Raw genomic sequence first — 12,657 nt, 5'->3', positions numbered from 1 at the left:
AAGGTAGCAATGGTTTTGCAACTGCGATAATCTACAGAACCAACTCTTTAAAGAGGGCTTGAGATTCTGACTTAGTCCACAATCCAGGCCCATATTTGCCGTATAAAGAAGCACTGCCTTTGTTACTTGTCTGGTTGTTTTGATAAAATACCACAGCAGAAGCAAGTTAAGGGAGGGAGGGATTGCTTTGGCTCACAGTTCTGGGTTGCAATCCATGATGATGGGATCCTCCTGGTTCCAGAGTTTGAGGTCTCCGGACTCATTGCCCGCTCGAGGAAAACCCACCCACTTTTAGGTATATTCATCCTATCTCAATTAACCTAGTCAAAATAATCCTTTGCACGCACTCCCAGAGACTTGACCTAGGCATTCCAACCCAATCATGCTGGCAATATCAGCCATCGCACGAGCATTCGTAACCTGCAAGTGGAGACGGCCAATATTATAAATTGCAGTTTACGGTCTTGAAATCATGGTCACAAGGAACACAATCTCTGTTGCCCCAATGCTGGAGTGTGGGGATTAAGTGTATACTCATGATTAAAAATAAAAGGAAGCTGTTAGTGCCTGTGCTATTGGTTGTGATGTTCAAGAAGCTGTCTCCTGTGCCGATGCATCTGAGATTATTTCCCACTTTCTCTTGCATCAGGTTCAGTGTATCTGGATTTATGTTGAGGTCTTTGACCCACTTGAACTTCCACTTAGTGCTCCGGGATAAATATGGACTGGTCTGCATTCTTCTCCATGCGGACATCCAGTTAGACCAGCACCATTCACTGAAGATGCTTTCTTTTTTTCCCCCCCCCATTGTATAATTTTGGCTTCTTGGTCAAAAATCAGATGTCCATAGGGGTGTGGATTTACTTCTGGGTCTTTGATTTGATTCCATTGATCCACTTGTCTCTTTTTATGCCAATACCATGCAGTTTTTATTACTATAACTCTGTAGTAGGGTTTGAAATCAGAGATATAATACCTCTGGAAGTTTTTTATTATACAGGATTGTTTTAGCTCTCCTAGGTATTTTGCTTTTCCATATGAAGTTGAATGTTGTTCTTTTAAGGTCTGTGAAGAATTTTACTTGAAGAATTTTACTGGGATTTTGATGGGTCTTGCATTGAATTGGTAGATTGCTTTTGGTAAACTTGCCATATTTACCATGTAAGTCCTACTGATTTATGAGCATATGTGATCAACCCATCTTTTGATATCTTTTTCAGTTTCTTTCTTCAAGAACTGGAAGTTCTTGTCATACAGATTTTTCACTTGCTTGGTTAGAGTTACACCAAGAAAGGATTGTAGGAGCCAGATGGGTCAAGGAGACAACACAAGAAAATTCACAGAATCAAATAACCTGGGCTCATAGGGGCTCACAGAGATTGAACCGACAACCAGGGAGCCTGCATGGGACTGACCTAGACCTTCTGCATGTATATAATGTTACAGTTGTGTAGCTTGGTCTTCTTATGGGACCCCTAATAGTGTAAATAGGGCTGTCTCCGACTTTTTTTTTTTTTTACTTTTTTTGGGGACCTTACTTTTCCTACAAGGTTGCCTTGCCCAGCCTTAATACATGGGGAGGTGCTGAGTCTTACTGCAGTTTGATATGCCATGTTTTGTTGATACTCATCGGCGGGCTGCCCTTCCCTGAACAGAAATGGAGGAGGAGTGGATAGGGAGTGTGGGAACAGAGGTGGAGGGACTGGGGGAAGGGGTTGGGCAGAGAGGAGGGAGGAGAAACTTCGGGATGTAAAATAAATAATAAATAAATAAATTTTTAAAAAAGAATAAATGGAAGGTGAAGAAACGGCTCAGTGGTTAAGGGAGCTTGTTGCTCTCCCGAAAGGCACACATCTGGTCCCCAGAACACTGGACAGCTTACAACTGCCTGTGACTTTGGCTCTGTGAGATCTAATTCGTTCTTCTGTCTGCACAGGAACATGCATGCGTATGGTATACATTCACACAGACAGACAGACACATAAAATAAAAATAAGTATTTAAAAAATATTCGATTCTGTGTCTATCATCCTCTTGGATAGGTGTAATATAAGAATACACATGCTTGTTTAACTGCCCTCTTTCCTTTTCTTTGCCTCTTCCCCCTTCGCCGCCTCCTTCTCTCCTTCCTATCCTCCCTCCCTCCTTTCCTCCCTCCCTCCCTCCCTCCTTCCTTTCCTCTTTCCCTCCCATGTTACCTTCTCCCTCTCTCCCTTTTTCCCCCCTCCCTCCCTCCCTCCCTTCCTTCCTTTCTTCTAGGGATGGAACCCAGGGCTTCTAGGATGCTTACGGGGCAAGTCATCTTCTAGGTGGTCCACTCTCAGCCCCACCTAGATCTGTCAAGACCTGGAATACGTACACCCAACTGGAGAGAAAGCCTGGCTTAGGCACCGACAGGCCTTTCAGAAACATGTGCAGTCTGGGTTTGTGTGCTCTGCTGAGAACACCCGGGGACCTGAGGAGCATTGCAGGTGGATAACAGCAGGAATTCCAAATTGATTTTTTTTTCTGTCCATTAAACATCAAAATAGTCTCACAGTATTTTCCCTCTACCTCACAGATTAGACTTCGGTCTTAGAAAATAATATGAGGGACTTAATGTTGGTGTGACTTTCTATAACAAAGGCTTTTTCTAAAACCTCATTTCCGTTGAACAATTGAGTTGCCTATGAAAGCACAGCAGGGGAAAGTTTTAAATTTCTTTTACACTTTTTGACGCTATCTCAATTTCTTCAACATAAAATATGGGTGAGGATATGAGTCCATGGAAATCGTAAAGAATATTGAGAAGTTCAAATATGCACCTTGTAAGACTGGCTTATAATGTAATGTGCTCTTAAAATGTCACCCACTCTCTCCTACTCAGTGTAAGAATCCAATCTACATTATGGGATGGAAATGTCAGGGGGGCAGGTTGGGATGTAAAGTTCTCTATATATGTGACCTTGAACACAGTGGCTCTGGTGCCTTATCTACTGTAACAAAGGTAATAATAATAATAATAAATTTGTTATTATTATGAGAACATAGGTAATGTATATAAACATATCTGGATGTTATTAAATGCTATAAATGTGGAAGAGTTTTTTATTATCATATTATATTTTATAGTTTACTATATATTTTAGTGTTAATGTAATTGGTCCTTCAGGCCCACAGTTTAAAAATGTTATGAGACAAAAATTATTTTATGAGACAAGTTTTAGTGAAATCAATGAAATCATAAAAAAGGCAAATTTATCTAAGATTATTTTTTAAGCTATGTATGCTATTTGTTTTACCTAACAGGAAGATGATATCCAGTAAATAACAAAATACATCATAAATTTCAATCGATTGCATACAACAGAATAAGTTAGAATCTGAGGGTGATGGTGTTGGCCTGTAGTCCTAGTACTTTGGAAGGGAACAGAGCCATCGCTCACACCGAGATTTCTGTTCATTTCATTACCTTGTCACAGACCATCTTTAGAAGCTCTAGAAACAACTCGGGGCTGTTTGCTTTTCTAGAACCTTCACAAAGTCTCTGCAATGACCTCCCTGTTCCTTCTAGTCCTTTCTCTTCTCTGGTCCTTATTCTTTCTTGCCTTCTGTTCATCTCCCTTTTCTCCCCTCTCCCTTCTTCCCCTCTGTGCATTTGATACTATGTCATCTTCACTTATTTTTCCCTCTTTTGTTTATATGTTTGGTTTTGAGGATCCATAGGGGTGGGAGGTTGGGGGAGATGCGGGTTTGCCTCATTGTGTAGCTCAGGTTGGCCCCAAACACAATGAAGGAAGGGGCAGAACTGTTTGGTGTTTCTTCTTTAAGGTCACTAGTTGCAGCATCAGGACCTCTCCCCAAGACCTAGCAACCTCCAAAGGCTTTTCCAGATTCCTTCACACTGGAACCCATCCAAGGGATTTGTTAGAATCCCTGTGTGAACTGAACCTAACATCCTCATATATCATGATTCATTCTCTCTCTCTCTCTCTCTCTCTCTCTCTCTCTCTCTCTCTCTCTCTCTCTCTCTCTCTCTCTCTCTCCCCCCCCTACAGTGGCACTTTGGAATTGTCTCTTGCTTTATCCAATGATCCAATCAATTAACCAAATTAAGCATGACTAAATTTCAGCAGGATTTTTATAAGTTTTCTTTTATTCTATTCCAAGCTTGTCACCAGAAGGTACTAGGGTAATGTGCTCTAAATTTTGGGGCTGCACTCCCACCTTGCTTTCACCAAGAGGAGACATAATAAATACTAGATTAGATTTTTTTAAAAAATGGTTTGGGCTTAGGAGATGGTGGGAGGAAGAGCCCACCCGGAAGACAGGACTACAAAATGGATCTCCTTGGACCACGTGGCTGAGTGCTTTCTTCACAAATGCACTTCTCTTTTCAATACATTGGATCACCGTTGGGGGTGAGGGTCTCCCTGATGTTCATATGCGCTCCCAGGGCCTGGATTTCATAATCCAGATAATCATAATCAGATAATCAAATGCCAGATAATCATTTCTGCCTTGTAGTTAAGAGCAATGAAATTTATGTACCGAATGGTTTCTATGGTAGGAGGTGGCTTGTTTGTTCCTGGCTGCCCAGAACCTAAATAATCACACAAAACTATATTATTTAAAACACTGCTTGGCCAATGTCTCTAGCATATTCCTAGCAAGCATTTACATATTAAATTAACCCATTTCTATTATTTTATATTTTGTCATGAGGTTTGTGTGACAGCTTGCATCTTTCTCCTCTGGTGGCTCCATGGCGTCTCCCTGACTCCTCCTTCTTTCTCCCAGCATTCAGTTTCGTTTTCCCCATCTACCTCTGTTCTGCCCTGCTATAGGTCTGAAAGCAGTTTCTTTATTAATAGATGGTAATCACAACATACAGAAGGGAATCCCACATCAGTTTTCCTAGATGCTAGTCTAGGAATTAACAATGAAGACAAGTGTAACTGCCTGCCTCCGCTGGGTCTTAATTGCCCATCTAGATACAAGTGACAGGCGCTGAATCACACATGGCCAGAACCTTTTTTTTTCCGTCTTGCTCTCCCTTTTCAAACCAGTCACTCTCCAATTTTATTTTCTCAATTTGACCACGGACAGCTGAGATATGTAAGGAAGCCTTCAGAGGGCCCCAGAACTGGGTTCTGCAGTTGGAAAGGTGGGCAGTTAAAACCTTTTTCTAGTTGCTGTTGGTTGGTTTTACACCATCACGTTAGCAGTAGCCTCACCAGCCCCAAACACCTACTCATGGGAAGCATCCGTGAAGTGGTTTCTACCATGATACTTTGCAGCCACAAGGACAATCAGGAGACAGCCCCAGTGCTCCGGCTCTGAGGGTCCGTGCAGGTTCTCACCACAGCTGATCCACGTCAGCTACTAGCATGGCTTCTCTGTGCCCTTCTACCAAACGGCAACCCTGGAACTTGGGAAGGGTTTACCTGATTCTGGCCTCGGGAATTTGAATTGATTCTTGCAGTTTCTCACCAGACATTTCGTGTGTGTGTGTGTGTGTGTGTGTGTGTGTGTGTGTGTGTGTTGTGTGTGTGTGTGTTTGTGTGTGTGTGTGTGTTGTGTGTGTGTGTGTTTGTGTGTGTGTGTGTTTGTGTTTGTGTTTGTGTGTGTGTGTGTATGTGTGTATGTGTGTGTGTGTGTGTGTGTGTGTGTGTGTGTGTGTGTGTAAAGAAGGTAGTTGGTGTAGCCAGAGAAGCAGACTGCCTATGGCAATGCTCACTGAGCAAGTTTAAAGGGAACCCCACAAGCGCCCTCCACAAAAGTGAAAGCCACAAATATCTTTTGTCAATTTCACCCCATAAAACAAAAAACAAAAACAAAAAAACCCATCCAACCGTAGGAAGAAAAGCTTCAAGAATGGAAATGGGTTGTGATCCATTTCCCAACAAGGCGACAGTGAACAAGTCACCTCTGTAGGTGTCTCAACTTGTCAGGAGCCGGTCAGTTCTGCTCTCAGGCACACCCGGGTAATTCCAGGTGAGTCAAGTCACTTAACGCTGCTTCTCTTTGTGAGGAAGTTTGGTCTACATAAGAAAAGAGAATGAGGCAGTCAAGTACACATCCTAGACGTCCCCCCTCCCCATTTTGTTGTGAACATTATTTGGGAAAGGGGTAGAGGGGCAACTGAGTCCTGGGTAGCCATGATTAGGCACGAAAAGTACCTTAGTGAGCACGGACACCATGCCCCCAAGCTGCGGGTGCCACGCTTTCATTCTATGCTGTGTTCAAGTAAAGATGTCAAGTTCTGTGGTCACAGGTGCTACCGCAGGGACACTTTTGCAGCAAGCCCTGGGAGTGACTGAAAACAGAAAAGTGTGTACTGAGGGCGGGGGGCGGATTACCAGCTTACTTGACTGAGTGCTCCCCCAGCTTGTACCCAGCCCAGGATTCCGTCTCCATTGAGGCATTAACTGGGTATGACTGTATCTGCCTGTACTTCAGGTACTCGGGAGGAGGAAGAGGAGGAAGTCAGATCAGAAATCCAAGGTTAGTCTGGACGGCATTGTGAATTAGAGGCCAATGCTGGCTCCATGAGACCCCAGTTGAGAGAGCAGAGAAATAAAGGTGATAATGGAAAGAGCGGCTGTGCCCTCAGCTGTCCCAAAATACTGTGACTAGTTCTCTCATTCAGATGAAAGGAAGAAGATTCAAAAAGAATCTCCAGTGATTGACAACTTAATGTCCGTTGAGAAAACTGTCCCAGGCCTTGGTGTTTCAGGAACAAGCAAGCAGTACCCCCCCCGCCCCTGTCACTCCACAGTATTCCTTCTTTGTTTTTGGTTTTGCTTTTTCGAGACAGGGTTTCTCTGTATAACAGTTCTGGCTGTCCTGGAAATTGTTCTGTAGACCAGGCTGGCCTTGAACTCACAGTGATCCACTTGTATCTGCCTTCCAAGTGCTGGGATTAAAGGCGTACATCACCACTGCTCAGCTTTTTTATTTTTAAAGATTTATTTTTAACATATTTTATGTGTGTGAATGCTCTGTCTGAATGTTTGCCTGCATGACAGAAGAGGGCATCAGAACCCACTATAGAAGGTTGTGACCCACCCTGTTCTGGGAATTGAACTCAGAACCTCTGGAAAAGCAGCCAGTGCTCTTAACCACTGAGCATCTCTCCAGCCCTTCACAGAATTCCTGCTTGAACTTTCGGCAGCTGTGGCAATCTGTGCAAGATTGAATCCATCATCACCCCTCTCCTGGAGTGTGGAGGGAATCAGGAGGCCCCACACTGCACAGTCATGAGGAGGCCATTGAGACTGATCACCTGCCACAGGATGAATAGCCCTAGAGCTGGGTACCATTCTGTCTTGCACGTTTCTGGTTGGTGATTTTACTCTGTAGACAAGGGAAGGCCCAAGCGAGAAGGAGCGAGCCTGCAGCACAGAATCAAGTCACCAGAAAAAGAGTGGGAAGGGTAAAGAGTCACCTCAAGCTCTCCTTCTTGGTTGCCAATGGCCATGTAATAAAACCTTTGTTTAGCATGACAGGAGCTGAGTCAGGGGTTGCCATGGGGAGGCATGCAGGGCCTTGAGCATCTTAGCTTAGCTATCATTGGCAGAGCCAGGGTTTAATAAGCAATGGGCCTGGAACCACGGTAAGAGGAAATTAGTGTATTGGTGTCTATCTGCCATGGGATGTACAGTTGCTTGGCAAGATTAGAATAACCACAATAAGCACTCATGTCTCAGGTACTAAGAGCCTGTGATGCTGATTACAGTCTTTAAGGACACAGTGCCTACGGTTGTAAGCATGAATGTTAAATTCCTGAATGGTCACAGTCCTTGAAGACTAACACACACTCCCTACCCACACCAAATTATAATATTGAAAGAGTAAATCCCCAAGTTGGAATCCTTCAAGCAGCCATTCCCACTTTGAGTCAAAAACAAAATGAAAAAAAATAAAAGAAGGTTATGTATGAGCGTCCACAAGGGACTGGAGAGATGGCTCAGCAGTTAAGCGCACTGGCTGCTCTTCCAGAAGTCCTGGGTTCAATTCCCAGCAGCCACATGGTGGCGCACAACCATCTATGATGGGATTTGATGCTCTCTTCCAGCGTGCAGGCATTCAGACGAAAAATACAAGCAAAATGAGTGACCACAGATGGAATTGGGTAGAGAAGTCAGCCAGCTTTGGTTGTGCGCTGGATCTCAATGCCTCGTAAGGTGGAACAAACACCCAGGAACCCCGTGTCTTGGTCAATGTTCTATTGCTGTGAAGAGACACCATGACTAAGGCAACTCTTACAAGAGAAATCATTTTGGAGGCTTGCTTACAGTTTCAGAGGGCCAGCCCAGTGTCATCATGGCAGGAAGCATGTCTGCACACAGGCAGACACTGGAGCAGTAGCTGGGAACTGCATTTTGACCCATAGGCAGAGGAAGAGAGAGAGAGAGAACAGATAGGCCCGGCTTCAGCCTTGAAACATAAAAGCCCATCACTTTCTCCAATGACATCACACCTACTCCAAAAAGGCCACACCTCCCAGCCCCTCCCAAGCGGTGCCATTCCCCGACGACTAAGCATTCAAGCACATGAAACTATGGAGCCCATACTTATCAAACGACCACACTTTGAAAGGTGTCACTTTGGGTGTAGATGTGTTTCAAGAGGAAGCCAACAGAATGGCTTGAACAAGTAGTGGCCGGCTTTAAGATGGGCGGCATATACACAGAGAGTCTGGGGGCCACATTGTTCTCCAAGTTCACGTGTATGGAGCGTTTCATGATGGCTCAGATGAGATAACAAGTACAGGTGCATAGAACAAGACATTCCTGCCGAAGTTCAGTCAGTACGACCCTTGACACACCACACGTCACGTCATGCTGGCCTTCCACAACGCCCCTCCTTCGTCAGAGAAGAGGCAAGATTTAACAAGCTCCAAGTCCTTCAGAATCAGTGTTATCCGTTCCTGTGTTCCCACAGCATCTCATGCTCCCGTGTTTCTGATTAGTCGATTGACTGATAAAGGAGATACCTTCACGTGCAGAAAAGCCCGCAGCCCTGTGGCTTTACAACGCACAGCTCTTTCAAAGCTCCACCCATTGTTGTTTTTTCAATGCCCCATTAGATACAGAAATTCTAGAATTCACTGTGTATTAATAACTTAAAGCGAAGCAGCTTGGGACTGGGGAGACACGTTAGTCCGTGACATGTGAGAGCTCTTACCCCAAAAAGCAAGGCGGAGAGTGGCAGCGTTAGGTGGCCAGTGTGAAAGTCTAGCACGCACACTTGCACACACGTGCACACGCACACGTGCCTGCACTGCAGTTGCACACACACAGTGTGGAACTCTAGCATGCACACTTGCACACACATGCACACACACACAGTGTGGAACTCTAGTATGCACACTTGCACACACATGCACACGTGCCTGCACTGCATGCGCACACACACAGTGTGAAAGTCTAGCACGCACACAGTGTGAAAGTCTAGCACGCACACAGTGTGAAAGTCTAGCACGCACATAGTGTGAAAGTCTAGCCCGCATGCCTGCACACATGTGCACATGCACACGTGCCTGCACTGCATGCGCACACACACAGTGTGAAAGTCTAGCACGCACACAGTGTGAAAGTCTAGCACGCACATAGTGTGAAAGTCTAGCCCGCACATAGTGTGAAAGTCTAGCCCGCATGCTTGCACACATGTGCACATGCACACGTGCCTGCACTGCATGCACACACACACAGTGTGAAAGTCTAGCACGCACACTTGCACACACACGCACACGTGCCTGCACTGCATGCGCACACACACAGTGTGGAACTCTAGCATGCACACTTGCACACACATGCACACACGCACACGTGCCTGCACTGCAGCTGCACACACACACAGTGTGGAACTCTAGCATGCACACTTGCACACACATGCACACACGCACACGTGCCTGCACTGCAGCTGCACACACACACAGTGTGGAACTCTAGCATGCACACTTGCACACACATGCACACACGCACACGTGCCTGCACTGCAGCTGCACACACACAGCACGTGCAACGGTAGAGAAGCTGTGTGTGAGTGCTTACTCGATTTAATCTTTGCAGCAGGCGTAAGTTTTATTTGGGTTTCTAAATCATAAAGACAAATGAGGAATGGGGTGTGTTTAAGGCTTCCAGTGGTAAAATTTGAGGCAAATGCAACCAAGTTTTATGGCTTTTTTCCCTCCACACACACCCCAGTGTGTTTGGCAGAAAATGTGTTTGGGTGAGCTGATGACACCCAGGACACAGCAGGGATGAAAACAGGTTTAGAAGGGTGTCACTTGTCTGCAGTGACAACCATGCATCAGACGCCTCAGTGAGATAAAGTTGCATTTTCTCAAAGAGACGAGTGAACTTACCGCTTGTGCGAAAATAAATACAGGCGTGGCGGGGGTGCAAAGATCCTTGCTGTTGGGTTGCAGTGGAGAGTTCTTCTCGACAAGTGGCTGACCCATGTTAATGTGAGTTACTTTAAAAAGAGCAATTTTGCAGTCTTTGTAAATACTGACATTAACATTGGAAGACTTGGTTGTATATTGTAACGAAACAGGAAAGGTGAGGGGAAATAAACGTGTTGGATTCCATCAGTGGTGGGGAAACTCTTACTCGAATTGACTCTGCTCAGACTTTCTGTATGAGTCATTCTCTCCTGTAATGTATTATATTTATGTTGAACATATATTTGATGCTGCTAAGGGGTGGTGAGACCATGAAGGTCAAACATTATCATTTGAATGCTGACATATTTATTTGCTATGGTTTTAATATCGCAGCCATCCCCCCAGACTCATGCATTGGCTACTTTGTCCCCAGGAAGATGAGCAGGAAGCGAGGTCCCTGCAGCAGATCTTCACAGCTTCTATTAGAATAAGACACTTGTTACAGAAAACCCAGTGCCGGACTTGTGGAATGAGGGGAAATCCCAAGATCCTGACTTATGGGGCTCTCCAAGTCAATATCACCAGAGAGCAGGACAGTAACCCGCCCAAGAGTTGGTACAGCTCTAGGTGCCTAGACTAAGGACCGTGATTGATTATTTCGAAAGATCTCTCTAAACATCAATAAATTGCTCAAGAGGCGGTAGTAGGTTGTAGATTCCCCTCCAAGATCCATGGCCTTTCTAGCACCAAGCAGCTGGCTACACAATTTTCTCCATATTGGCCATAAGTCCAACTAGACAGCTGTTGGTTTCCACCAAGACAGGTGAGCCTCGATGGACCCTTTGGGTATTTCATGCCGTAGAGGACATCGTTGTGTCCGTGAGCATCAAAGCTGGCTCGGTCTATTGACAGCTGGGGAAGTACCTTCCGGTACTGTGAGAGGTGACACCACCCCCCCCGGAAGGAGGCTTTCTGCTTAGATCCAGCTAGAATATTCAGTCCTATATCCAAAGTGTGTCGTGCCTTCAGCATTGGGGACATACCCTCAGCCTCTGAGAGGCAGCCAAGGGCAACAGCGATAGCCTATGTTGGTTTTGGGAATAACTTGGATTATGCTAACCAACACCTCAAACAGACGTTCCTCATGCCCGGTATTGCGATTTTTTGTTAGTCTCCGGCTCTTCTAGGGAGCACTGTCAGCCCCAATGTCATAACTTGATTTTATATGTATATACAATACAACATAGCATACGCACGCAATCCCCTTATATGTATTATACGTAGCTTTATTTTGCCAGACCGACACGGTGCCTAGTTACATTCTAAAACTTACCTTTATGCCCACCGAGGAGCAGCTCTCACCCCCATCCCAATACACAAAGAAGCGTCTCTTCGCTACAGAGGGAGACCACTCAGGGAAACCGTACTCCTGACACCTCAGCAGTACGGCCACTGAAACAAGAGACCATGACCACCCCAGGTGGACATGACGGCATGGAAGGGACTAGCCATAGCCCACTAGTGACAGCTGATAGACGGTGTCTGATCTGCAGCAGGGTGAGGCCCCTAATTGGTTGCCCAACACAAAGTGGTCATTGGAATCATATACACCAGCTACGTACGCTAAACGGACTCAGCAGGTGGTATTTATATATTCATGAATATATGTAATAGCAATAATCAAAGAAAAAGAGGCCATTAATTTGAGGGGGCATGGGAAGTGTTAGGAAGAGGAAAGTGGTGGGGGAAGTGATGTTAATTATATTTTAATTAATGCACACACACACACACACACACACACACACACACACACACACACACCAAGAATCCATGGACTTCCTGAAGATCAGTGTTCAGAAAATACTCATTCAACGGATTTGATTTCATTGAAAAAGTCTTGACCTTTGACCTTTACAGGGGAAGGGTGTTAAGGTCAGGGGACACATTCTCGCTTTTTCATTACATAGTCAGATTCCCAGGGAGCTGCGAGCAGCCTCTGCAATAAATAAGCGGGATCCTATCGCCACCTTGTGGGCATAAATGGAAGTGTTTTCATTCATGGAGAATTGATGCAGGTCTTTTAACTCTAGGTTCCTTTTTGTCGTTTGCGGTCGATAAGTTCTCTTTCATAGCGTGATTTGTCTTTCAACGCACACTGCAATCGTTTTGAGTAAATTAAAAAAACATATCTTTAATTTCCAAAGGGCAAAAAAAACCCTACTCAAAGTTATTAAAAGCCAAACTTCCTTCAATCCACATCTCTTCTCAGGTGGACTAAATTC

This window comes from Microtus pennsylvanicus, chromosome 17 (genome assembly GCF_037038515.1).
Source record: "Microtus pennsylvanicus isolate mMicPen1 chromosome 17, mMicPen1.hap1, whole genome shotgun sequence".
In the NCBI taxonomy this organism is placed as follows: Eukaryota; Metazoa; Chordata; class Mammalia; order Rodentia; family Cricetidae; genus Microtus; species Microtus pennsylvanicus.
Note: the sequence above shows the minus strand (reverse complement) of the source record.